This window comes from Tenrec ecaudatus (assembly GCF_050624435.1).
Source record: "Tenrec ecaudatus isolate mTenEca1 chromosome 1 unlocalized genomic scaffold, mTenEca1.hap1 SUPER_1_unloc_13, whole genome shotgun sequence".
NCBI classification, from domain to species: domain Eukaryota; kingdom Metazoa; phylum Chordata; class Mammalia; order Afrosoricida; family Tenrecidae; genus Tenrec; species Tenrec ecaudatus.
Window position 1 is genome coordinate 2,117,490 of NW_027457553.1, and position 13,069 is coordinate 2,130,558.

Consider the following 13,069-nt stretch of genomic DNA (forward strand, 5'->3'; position numbering starts at 1 on the left):
CACGAAACCTTCATCATTCATAAATTAATATTATTTTATCATATGTTGCACTGTCCAAAGTCTCCCCTTTCCTTCTTCTCTGCTGTCCCTCCCCCAGGGAGGAGGCTATTTGTAGATTCTTGTAATCAATTTCCCCTTTCCACCCCACATTCTCTCCACCCTCCAGGCATCGCCACTCTCACCACTGGTCCTGAAGGAGTCATCTGTCCTGCGTTCCCTGTGTTTCCAGTTCCTATCTGTACCTATGTACACCCTCTTATCTAGCCAGATTTGTAAGGAAAATTGGGATCATGAGTGTGGGGGAAGGAAGCATTTTAGAACTAGGGGAAAGTTATATGTTTCATTGTAGCTACCCTGCACCCTGACTGGCTCATCTCCTCCTCACAACCCTTCAGTAAAGGGTGTCCGGTTGGCTACCAATGGGCTTTCAGTCTCCACTCTGCACTCACCCACATTTTCAATGATATGATTTTTTCCCATGATTCTTGATACCTCATGATCCCTTCGACAGCTCGTGGTCACACAGGCTGGTGTGTTTCTTCCATGTGGGCTTTGTGGCTTCTGAACTAGGTGGCCACTTGTTTATCTTTGAGCCTTAAAGATCCCAGATGCTATATCTTTTGACAGCCAGGCACCATCAGCTTTCTTCACCACATTTGCTTATGCACACGTGTGTCTTCACTGATCGTATCAGGAAGGTGGGCACCCACTGATACGATTTTTAGTTCTTTGATGTCTGATAACTGGTCCCTTCTACACCTCGTGGTCAGCCAGGCTGGTGTTCTTCTTCCATGTGGGCTTTGATACTTCTCAGCTAGATGGCCGCTTATTTATATTCAAGCCTTTAACACCCGAGACGCTATATCTTTTGATAGCCGGGCACCGTCAACTTCCTTCACCACATTTGCTTATGCACACATTTTTCTTCAGCAATCGTGTCGGGAAGGTGTGAATCCTGGAATGCCAATTTAATAGAACAATGTGCTCTTGCATTGAGTAAGTGCTTGAGTGGAGGCCCAATGTCCATCTGCTGCCTTAGTACTAAACCTATAAATATATGCACACAGATCTGTTTCCCTACACTCATATAAATATATTTACATATGTATATTCCATTCTTTGGACCTCTATAAATACCCTTTGTCACCTAGTTCTCTCCTCTATTTCCTTTTACTTTCCTCTTGTCCCACTATCATGCTCAGCCTTCATTTGGGTTTCAGTAATTTCTCTCGGTTACCTTGCCCTTGCTGAATCCCTACCAGACCACTCACACCCTCCTTGCTACTGATTTTGGATAACTTATTGCTCCCCTGTCCCTGGGTTGGTCAGCACTACCCCTTTGCCCCCTTCTCTCCCACTCCCCTATTCCCCCGGAACTATTGGTCCCCTTGTTTTCTCCTCCAAACTATTCATGCAGTCTATCGTATCTAGATAGGTCTGTAGAGATAATAATATGCACCAAAGATCAAGTCATTGCAAGATAGGCAATGAGTGAGAACACACCAATGACAACAAAAAGGAAACCAATTACCCATGGAAGAATAAATTAATTTTGGAAGGCAAATGCTTTGAAAATGATGAGGGCAAAGAATGTACAGATGTGCTTTATACAACTGATGTAAGTATGGATTTTGATAAGAGTTGTATGAGTCCCTAATAAAATGCTTTTTTAAGAATAAAATAAAAGAAAAAATATTAAAGAAAGAAAAACCTATACATAGATTAAGATCTGATTTTTAATCTCTAGGCGTGTCCTTCAGTCAGGTCCAATGGGGTACCATGCTTTGGCCCCAGAGTCTGTCCTTTGTACTACCTCAGGGGCTCCCTGCTCTGCTCCCACGGTTGCTCTGCCACACAATTTTAGTGGTTTGCCTCAGTGCCATAGGATCAGTCTGGGCCAGTTCTAACCCTGAGTCTCCTGTGTTGTCCCCCTTAGGGCCCTGGGTCATCAATGGACGGTGTGTCTCGTGGTGGGATAAGCCACATTGTCCACTCTGTCCATTGGCTGTTCACAGCCGGGATATCGTCCTCCAGGCCTGATGGGCCAGGGTGTGCTCCACTCTCTCTTCCTCCCCCTTCTTTGCTCCCATTTGCTCTGATCAAACATGCCCCTCTCTTCTAGATGCAGCTTCAGTGCTGTCCTCTGAAGTAAATTCTTCTGGGGGCAGGGGCAGTTGTCCACATAGCTGGTATGGGAGCCCAGCCCTCAGGCCCCTCCACTGGCTCCCCACTCCGTGTGGGCACACTGCATTCATCTATCACTGGCTTTATATCTGGTCCCTCTTTCCCTGTGGAAACACAAACAATACTCTCCCCTTGGGTGGGACAGTCAGGCACCTTTTCTCTGGAGCTTCCCTCAGCACCACCTTCGGTTGTGTCCATGCCCATGCCCAGGTCCAGGAAAGGCTATGCGCCCTGCAGGATACTTGGGAGCAGGTCGCTCAGGCCTGGGAAACGGAAGCAAGGGAGACGGCAGGCCATGCACCACAAGCAGCTCTTCCTCAGACAGTGTGGCATCTGGACAAGATCCTGCAGGCCCAGGAGACAGCTCCCCTTACCACACACAGACACACTGACCCCAGGACCTCCAGTCCTCCTGTAGTACCACCCCAATCCCCCTTGCTTCCTGGATCACTGGCTGCTATTCTGATACGGAGCTAGATAGTGTGTCTTCCTAAGTGGCCAAGGGGACACCTGAGCCTCAGGTCACTCAGGGCCATCTCCTCCCCACTCCTGGCCCCGGCCAGCCAAGCCCTACGCGGTTTGGTTGGAAATTGATGGGGCTCCTCCCCACCTCGTCAGTAGTTGGGATGTTCCTAACGGCCCCCAGGTTGGAGTGCTCTTCTTCCTCAGGTTCCTTCCCCTCCTGCTCAGCACCCACCTCCCCACCCCCAGCCGCAGGCCCCGTGATGCACCCCCAGAGAGCCCAGGCTGTAAACCAAGGTTCTGGCCGATGTTGCTGTCTAGGGTTCCCTTTGAACCACCATCTGTGCCCCCTATCCCCTCCCACCTCTGTGTCACCTCCATGGCTGCCCCAGGTCTCCCAGGAAGCCAGTGCCCTGGAGGGCTCTGTGGAAGAGTTGGAGCGGCTGATCCAGAAGCATGGCTCCTTCCAGAGGTGCTAAGCACACAGGACAGGGAAGTGATGGCCGGGACGGTCATGGGCATGACCCTGATAAGGCCGGGGTATCCAGACTCTTGGGGGCACCCGGGTGAGGTGTGTGTGCACACCGAACCTGTGCTGGTTGGTGAGGGATTACCAAGGAGCCATAGGCTCCAATCCAGGGCTGGTGACCAAGCCGAGATGCCCATGCACCCAGAAGCGCATGGGGATGGGTTAGGCCACACTCTGGGGACCACAGGGGGCATTTGGATCTGCCCATATCACATGGCCCCTGCTTCCTTCTTCCCAGGAGCCTGGCCAACCCTCAACTGCAGAGCTGAGGGGAGGCCCCCGGGACTTATAGTGAGGGCTATGGGCTGTGAGCCAGCCCCAGAAGTGGCACACTCAGTACTCAGGGCTGGGTCCATCTCCCACCTCCCTCAACGCAGGAGGCTGCGCTGAGAGAGCAGGTCAGGGTGCTGCCAGGCCCCTGGGTTCAGGGCCAGCTGGGCACGATACGAGAGCGGCCGGCTTGAGTGGAAGACCTGGGAGAAGGTCAGCGACACAAGCTTCACACCTCTCTGATTACTGCCGGCTTTCTCAGGGCTGCTAGCCAGGTCAGAGGGCACCCCACCTGAACCCCATTTTACCTTTACAAGTGACCTTCAGCCCCACTAGGGGCCAAGGGGCGGCCTGCGGTGGAACGGGATGTGGAGAGTTTAATGGCTTTTCCAGGGGCAAATCTAGGACTGGAGCCCAGGGCCCTTGATTCTCAGACCCGTGTGGACACCTGTCATCCTGATGGGCAGAGTAGACAGGGCCCCAGTGGTGGGTGAGGGGCACCCTCCACATGAGAACCCACCCATGGCCCCTGCCCAGCCACTTCCTAGATCTGAAGACTGATGGGCCTGGGCCCTGTTATCTTGGGTGAAAGAAAAATTATTGTGCTGTCCCTGAGCTTGGTCAGCATTTCACTCCTTGGCACAGCCCGAGGGGTAGACGGGGTCACCGCTTGGGGCCAAGGCAGTATGAACATCAGGGCACTCATGTCCCCACCATCACACAGGACGGCGACTGGATCCAGGGGTGGGGCCAGCAGCTGGAATAGCCTGTCCCTCTTGGGGACCACAAAGAGAAGCTGATGCGGTTTCAGAAACACCTGGCCTATGAGACAGAGACCCCATGGAAGGGAGGCAGGAAGGGAATTGACAGGAAGGCCTGGGACCCCTGCTAGGTACTTGTTTTCCATCCAGCAGCCTTGTCCCCAACACCCGCAGTGTCACTGTGTAGACAATAATCAGACTCTCTCACCTGCCCGAGGCCAAGGCCAAGACCAGCCAGGAAGAAAGGATTGATGAGAACCCTGGGCAGAAGGGCAGAGGCCAAGCCTGTAATGTGCCCGTCTTCCACAGGGTGCCCTTGCTAGAGTCCAGGACCTTGGGAAGGATCTGGAGAGCATGGAGAGGCTGCTGCACAGACACGAGGCCTTGGAGCAGGAGATGGGCCTCCTCCAAGTTCAGGGGCAGGTATGCCACTGGGTCTAGCATCGGGGCCAGGCCAGGGGACCTCTTCAGTGGGACCCTGCAGAGGAAGAGCTCAGCCAGTACACTCCCATGCCAGGGGCCTCTTGAGCACAACCTGATCCCCTTCCTCAGCCTCCGGACATCCCCCATATCACGGAGCAGAAGGCAGCCCTCCTCTGCCAGAGAAGCCTGGGGTCAGCCCGCAGCCTCGGCCACAGGTGCCAACAGTTTATGGACAGCTGGCAACTGCTCCAGAGCAGAGCCCAGAAGTGGTATGGACACCCTTTGGGTCCATTTCTTCACTCCTGCCCCCCTTCAGCAATCAAGTCCCATGTATCTCCTTGACTCCTTGTTTTAGGGTACAAAAGAGACCTTCAGGACAAACAATGTAAAGAAAACATCGATCAAGTATTAAAAGGGACCACGATCACACAATGACCCAGACACATCATCCGTGAAACAAATCCAGGGAGACTCATATGTGTGTAAGAAAGAGGTCTACTGGCGATATCTAAAACAGGTGGAAATAGAGTTACCATATGACCCAGCAACCCCCCACCCCCCTTACTGGGCAAGAAACAAACCAAGGTCACACATCTGTGCTCCAATGTTCATTGTGGCACAGTTCACAATTGCAAGGAATTGGAAACAACCCAAATTTCCATCACCTGACAATTGGATTAAAAAGCTGGTGTACCTCTACCATCAGGGATCAACGATGTAATGCCACACCGGAAGTTCTTGGCGCCCCAGCATGGGTCTCTGGGCTTCCTGCCTCGGAAGCGCAGCAGCTGGCACGGCGGGAAGGTGAAGAGCTTCCCCAAGGATGACGCCTCCAAGCTGGTCCACCTGACGGCCTTCCTGGGCCACAAGGACGGCATGGCCCACATTGTGCACGAGGTCGACAGACCAGGCTCCAAGGTGATCAAGAAGGAAGTGGTGGAGGCCGTGACCATCGTGGAGACCCCTCCCATGGTGGTGGTGGGCATCGTGGGCTATGTGGAGACACCTCGCGGCCTCCGGACCTTCAAGACGGTCTTTGCGGAACACATCAGTGACGACGAGTGCAAGCGGCAGTTCTACAAGAACTGGCACTAGTCGAAGAAGAAGGCTTTCACCAAGTACTGCAAGAAGTGGCAGGATGACAAGGGTAAGAAGCAGCTCGAGAAAGACGTTAGCAGCATGAAGAAGTCCTGCCCGGTCATGCGCGCCATCACCCACACCCAGACGCACCTGCTCCCCCTGCGCCAGGAGAAGGCGCACCTGACGGAGATGCAGGTGAATGGGGGCTCCGTGGCTTAGAAGCTGGACTCTGCCCGAGAGAAGCTGGTGCCAGTGAACCAGGTGTTCGCGCAGGATGAAATGGTCGACATCACGGTGGTGACCAAGGGCAAAGGCTACAAAGGGGTCACCAGTCGTTGGCACACCAAGAAGATGCCCCGAAAGACCCTCCGAGGGTTGCGCAAGGTGGCTTGTATCGGGGCCTGGCATCCCGCCCGTGTGGCCTTCTCGATGGCCCACGCTGGGCAGAAAGGCTACCACCACTGCACAGAGATCAACAAGAAGATCTATAAGATTGGCCAGGGCTACCTCGTCAAGGACGGCAAGCTTATCAAGAACAACGCCTCCACCGACTATGATCTCTCTAACAAGAGCATCAACCCCCTGGGCGACTTTGTCCACTACGGGGAAGTGATCAATGAGTTTGTCATGCTCAAGGGCTGCATGGTGGGCACCAAGAAGCGAGTGCTGACTCTGCACAAGTCCCTGCTGGTGCAGACCAAGCGCCGTGCCCTGGAGAAGATCGACCTCAAATTCATCGACACCACCTCCAAGTTGGGCCATGGCCGTTTCCAGACCGTGGAAGAGAAAAAAGCTTTCATGGGACCACTCAAGAAAGACCGGAGTGCCAAGGAGGAAGGCGCATAACAGATGGTACAGCTGGTGGGATCAGAATAAAGACTTCTTTTTCAGTGGGGGGAAAAAAAACTGTGGTACATACATACAATGGAGTACTACGCATCGCTAAAAAGTAGTGATGAACGTATGAAACACATCACTGCATGGGAAGAACTGGAGGAAAGCATGTTAAGTGAAGTAAACTAAGCACAAAAGGACAAGTACACACTGTGTCCACGGAGGTAAGCTTTAAAAAAATGCAAAAGGGACGTAGGGGAAAAGCTACTGTATGAACATTCCTGGGGTGAGGACCAGGTAATATGGCAGGGACCAGACCAAGTTCAGGGATACACATGGTAGACAGATAAAAAGAGGAGGGGAAAGGAAAAGTAATAATAATAATAAATAAATGGGTCGCGGGGTCACAGGGCACTAACCCGCCCAAGAGTGCCACCATGAACCCCCTATATCTCCGATCTGCCTGCCTCTGTGCCTTTGCCTGTGCTCACCCTTTCTCTACATGGCTCGGTCCTACACCTGTTCTTTTGTGTCTGGTTATGTCACTACCAGCAGCCCTGTGGCGTAATGGTTACAAATTGGACTGTGATCTGTAAGACCTGCAGTTCAAGTCCACCAGCTGCGCCTTGTGAGAAAGATGAAGCTTTCTATGTCTGTAAAAGAGTTACCATCCCCGGAACCCGTGGGGGCAGTTCCACTCTGCCCTTTAGGGTTACCATGAGTCAGTGTTGACTGGATGGCAGTGCGTTGGGAATTTTATTTACTTCATTCCCAGCATGTCTTTTCAAGGTTCATTTGTGACCTGACATTTATCCCCCTATTTTAATGAAAGGACACCACTCCGTTCTAGAACTCGAACTCACTGACTTGGTCCATCCATCTGTCCACGGACTCAAAGGCAGCTTCCACCTTTGGCTGTCGTAACTATAATGCAGTGATGTCCATAATTTAAAAGAAAACGTTTTGACATGATGTTTTTAGGGGACACAGTGAGACCAGAGCATTTGTCCCTGCCGGTGAAGGGACTGGAGGTCAATCCTTTTTTTTCCCTTCTTTTTTAAGTGTCTCTATTCCCATCTACAAAAGATGGGCCCCACTCAGGACTGTATATGGTTTCTCTCCTTGAAGCAAAATAATCCATTGTTGTGCCCATTACATAGAGGGGGGATCGAAGCTTACAAGCTAGTGCCCAGAACCAACACCCACAAGGCTGGTGGCTGGAGGAGGTCTGTGTGCCCACTGTGGCTACAGGAGGGACAGAGGGGCCTGCAGGGGGGGCCACTGGACCTCAGAGACCTTCCAGGCGAGGCTACAGGAACTGCAGCAGCTCTGGGGCGAGCTGAGGGCCAACAGTATGAGGAAAGAGGCCACGCTCCAGGGGCCTGCAAGGTGGGACTGTGCACGCCCTGGGCCAGGTTGGATGGGACCCCAGGTTGCCCAGTGCCCACTGCTCACCCCACGTCCTGTCCCAGGCCCTGCATACGGGGGAGCATCTGGGAGCTGGAGAGCTGGCTGCATCCTGTGGAGGGGGAGCTGCGAGTCCCTGGCAGTGGATAGGACTGTCCTGGGGTGGATGACCTCCAACTGGGGGCAAACAAGACTCGTTTCAAACACCAGCTCTGTGTCCTCTAAGGGCCCGTGTACAACTGCGACAACACAACTTTGGGTCCTGCTGGGTCCCCATTAGCATCTGGGAGGAAGGTATTTATTACAGGGAATGCTACCGTTGTCCCTTGGTGTTAATTGCAGACTCACTGGGTGACGGATTGTATCTGACATGCACCATGTTTGCCGCAGCAAACACCAACACTTTGTCAAACTCTGTTTGGTATTGCTCCATCCCTCCATTATACTCCCTAATGACAAAAATAATTAACACATTCATATAAAAGCACAGGATGAGGAAAGCTTTACTTTATGCATCTAGCTCAGGGTCATCCCTCTTATCAATATATGGCAATCTAATGAGGCTTAATTAAAAAGTAGCAGTGAAGCAATTTAGGAAACTGAGGGATTGTCACGAGTCCTGGTTGTGACAGCATGTTTTGTGCACCATGGAAGATAACAGATTTGTCTTCTGTGGTATCTCATATCCATCATCCCCAAACTACCTGCTCTTAGGGGTCGAGAGAGCGAGCTTGTCTTTGAAAAAAGTGCCTGGGTTTGGTAGCTGCTCACAGGATGGCAGGTGTAATGTATTATGAGAACTTAAGAAGGCTCTGAGAAGATGGCTATTGGAAGGTCTGGCTGGAGGGCAAGGTCATGGCCCTGAAGCTTTCAGGATCCAGAAGTCAAGTCAGAACTGGATGCCAGAGACTTTCTCAATCCAGCCATCTTTGCCCCTCCCCTAAGGCCAATACATTTCTAAGGGTTATGGATTCTACTTCAGAATCTTTCTCAAACACAGGGCCCTCTTCACCATTATTGTCTAGACCTGGTCACCTCTTGCCTTATAAATACAAATATGGGTTTATTGTAAGTCTGGGTCTGTTAGGTTTCTCGGGTGGGAAATGTCTCGGTCCTTGGCTACACACTGGAAAGAAATTCACACCAAAGCCTTGTTGGTAATCCGAGTGGGTTTATATACATGAGAGAAGAAGGTTCCGGCGTTACACTAAACTGAACACGGGCACCCTCATGAGACTGCACACCCAGCCCTGCTGAGTGGAAGGCAGAGAAGCAGCTGAAGCGAAGGGGAGGTGGTCTCCAGATTCCAGCCTTTTAAGGGCTTTCAGCTGGGAGGCGTCAATTAAGCTCTCCTGGCTTGGGCTTAGCCCGCATTGGCTTCCAACCTCCCGTAGGGGGCCCCCTAAGCATGGAGAGGAACAACCCCTTGTCTTGCTACCTAACCGGTCTACATTCCTGCATGGCTACATTGAGATGGAACTAGCCCCTTTAGACAGCCTGTGTGGTTCACCAGGAGACACGGGCCCCAGTGTTCCTTGTGACCACCTTAAACTACTGTTGGAGTTTATATTACCTGTGTGGGTCTGTGGGCATGGGACGTTTCCATGCCAGAGACCTGAAGTTACACAAATAGGCATCCAGAACAGAACTCATACAGGCTCTAATAAGATGCTCAGGTGCTTCTCGCTAGGATGAGAATTTAACGAAGTGTGTGAGCAGTTCAGATCTTGTAAGGGAGAACAGGTCAGTAGGGTATCCAGGGAAGAGAACAAAAATCAGGGGAAAGGGAGGGGCCCACAGACATCTGTGCTCTGTGTTTGGCCACAAGACAAGAAACCGGGTCTCCTTGCAAAAGAAAGCAGAACAGCAAGTCCCTCAGAACTACGACATTTTTAAACATGACCTATACAACACTCGGCTCTGGGAGGCACCTTGGAAAACCATAAAAGCCCTAAAAGAGGGGCAAGGAGGAAGCCCAAGTCTTTGATTTTCCCTGCTGTGCTTTCAGTGTTGAAATGTCTGTGCATGGAGCCTTTGAAATTTCAGAATCAGAGAGTGGATTCACAAGCCAAGCTCCTGCTTTATTCTTCAATGCATTTTGGCCCAGCTTCTCCTTGGTGAGACATGTAACAGAAATTCTGGACTTAGGAGCCACTTGGTCCTTGGACACTAGGAGATTTCAATGGAATCTGAAACAGGGCTCTAACCACCAGCTGGAATGGCCTAGGAAGCCCAAGTATTCAGTCTCCCAAATACAAACCTCCCGTTGCTCTTCATCTGCCTCCACTTTGTTCAGCTTTAGTTGTCCGTGGAAGCGTTTGGCACCCATCTGATGCTTCGGAACCCAGAAAGGAAGAAAGGTAAAACTGGGATTCAAATGAAACAGACTTAAGCAGAACCATAGCCAAGATGTGCCCAGGGCTCCTCGCAGCATTTGTCACCTTCATTTCCCTCTTCGGACTCAGACGTGGCAAGGTTCAGAAACAAGCTTTACCAGAAAGAACAGCTGTGAACCCAGTCTGCTTCCAAGTGAGAAAAAGCCCTTTACACATGAGTTCCTGAGGTCAGCCCAGCCCTGTGCATCCCGACCCCTCCCAGAGTCCCTGGCTCTCTGGCGAAGCATTAAAGCAAGTGGAAGCAGAGATTTGCTCAGAATAAAAAATCATTTTTCACAATAGCTCGGCACATTCTGGATGGCAATCACGGCTGCACAAACCATATCCATCCTCCAGCCATAATGTTGGCGCCTCAGTGACCACGAACATACATTGTGTGGCGAGACTCAGAGCCTATTCCATTTGTGGTCAATTGTTTCCTCCCTCTCCATACTTTGCACTTAGGAGACATGCTCTCTGGAGGTGGTTGAGGCTTCTCTTGTCACCAATAATCATCTCCTACGCCTTCCTTTACAGTCACTAATTTGATGTGTTCACTCAAAGAAATGCCAATAATATGAGGTTTCAGAGGAGAGCTCCTAGAGCTCCCCCAGACAACAAGGAGGCCTAGTGTCACCGTCATTATCCTGAGCTGGGAGGGGGCACTAGTGTTCCAGAAGCTGGGAATCTGTCACTGCCTGCCCACCGCACAGACAGAGCAGGTGCTGGTTATAATTGCTTCTAGAAGTCTTGCCATGCTGAGTTGAAAGGCAAACCCGTAAACGCTGCCTGACTATAATAAAACTGGAGTACACAGACATTTCTGCATCATTGCTGGGTGAAAACATACTGAGTGGAGTTGGATGAGATGGCAGCAAGTGCCTAAGGAGGGGATGCTGTGGGGACACCAACAAGATGACTGTCAGTCGCCGTTTCCTCCTCTCGTCTGCTTCCCCCCCCCCTATCTTTCAGGACCAAAAGACATGACAAATATGTACGGAAACAAATTTGTTCATTTTTAGAGGAGTCTCCCACCCCACCCCACCCCACCGCACCCCCATCCACCTCTGGCCTCTTTGAGCAAGTCAGTAGAACTTTTTTTTTTTAAACCTGGCTTCTACTATGGCAATTTCCGGAGTTGCTATGTGGCTGTGTTTAAAAGTTGCCTTTGGGATCCAGAGCACAATCCTTGTCACAAAGGCATTCTCCCAGTCCCAAATAGCAATGCGACCTCATTTCAGAAGGTTTTTCTTGTTTCTGTAGACTCAGAAAGGAGTTCAAGCTGTTGATCTTGACCGTGGTTGTCGAGTCAGCTTCTCCTGGGCACATCATGGGAAGCAGAGCAAACTATGCCAGTCTGTGCTATCACCAGAGCTGGGAGGGGAAGCCAACCGTGGCGGGCCATAGGTCGATGTGTGGATGGAGATAATCAGGTCTTTCATCCTTATTCTATTTCAGTCTGGAAACATCACTGAAGCCTGCTCAGTGTCATAGCAACACACAAATTTTCACTGACAGTCTGGGGCATATTGGCTGCAAATCGAACCCGGGTCTTCCCGGTGAAAGACGATGAGAGATCTACCACTGAAGCACCGTGGCCCTCACCTCAAACCAGGGCAGTCATTTCCCACAAATCTACCAGAGTTCAAACCAGACCACAATGCAGGATGACTGAGATTGCCACCAGAATCTGATACTGATGCAGAAAAAAACCTAACTACCATTTTATTGACTCCCACTCATACCGGTCCAATAAGACAAAGAACTGCCCCTTTGGGGTTTTGAGACTTTAAATCCTTACAGTAGCGGTACTCCACCTGTGGGTCGCGACCCCTCTGGGGATCAATTAACCCTTTCACAGGGGTCAACCAATTCATAACAATAGCAAAATTACAGTTATGAAGTAGCAATGAAAATAATTTTATGGTTGCAGGTGACCACAACATGAACTGTATTAAAGGGTGGGGGCATTATGAAGGTTGAAAATCACTGCCTTACAGAAATAGACAACCTCATATTTCTCCCACGGACGGGCTAGTCAGTTCAAACCCCCGACCTTGCGATTAGCAGCTTAATGCACAGTCCACCACACCACCTGGGCTCCTAATTCTATAATAAAAGATACTATTGTTAGATCTCTCCTGGGAGAGATATACCTCAGGCCTTCGCTTCGCGCGAGAAAGAACTCACTTCGAAGCCTAGATTGTGAACTAAGTGAGTTTCTTGAGAGAAGAAGTTTCAGGTTTACACAGGCGCCTCAGGGCCACTCCCGGGGCACAGCCTACCTAGAAGCTGCTGGAAAGAAAGTCACTCAGTGGGCTCTGGGATCCTGCCTTTTTTCTTTTTTTAAAAATCGTTTTATTAGGGGCTCATACAACTCTTATCACAATCCATATATACATCAATTGTGTAAGGCACATTTGTACATTCATTGCCCTCGTTATTCTCAAAATATTTGCTCTCCACTTAAGCCCCTGGCATCAAGTCCTCATTTTCCCCCTCCCTCCCCGCTCCCCCATCCATCAAGAAACCTTGATAATTTGTGAGTGGTGATACTGAGAGGGTTGTGGGAGGGTGGATTGGAAAGAGGGAACTGATTATAAGTATCTACATGTGACCTCCTCTCTGGGCGACGGACAACAGAAAAGTGGGCAAAGGGAGACATCGGAGCGGTCAAGATCCTGCCTTTTCAATTCCTCCATAGGGAGGCATGGTTGACGGTCATGGTCAACCCCAATGGCTGG

At 50.9% G+C, this 13,069-nt stretch overlaps 1 pseudogene; it reads left to right on the plus strand.

The window, feature by feature from the left end:
* Positions 1–5,349: 5,349 nt before the first annotated feature.
* Positions 5,350–6,555, plus strand: LOC142435762 (large ribosomal subunit protein uL3 pseudogene; annotated as a pseudogene).
* The last annotated feature ends 6,514 nt before the right edge of the window (positions 6,556–13,069 follow it).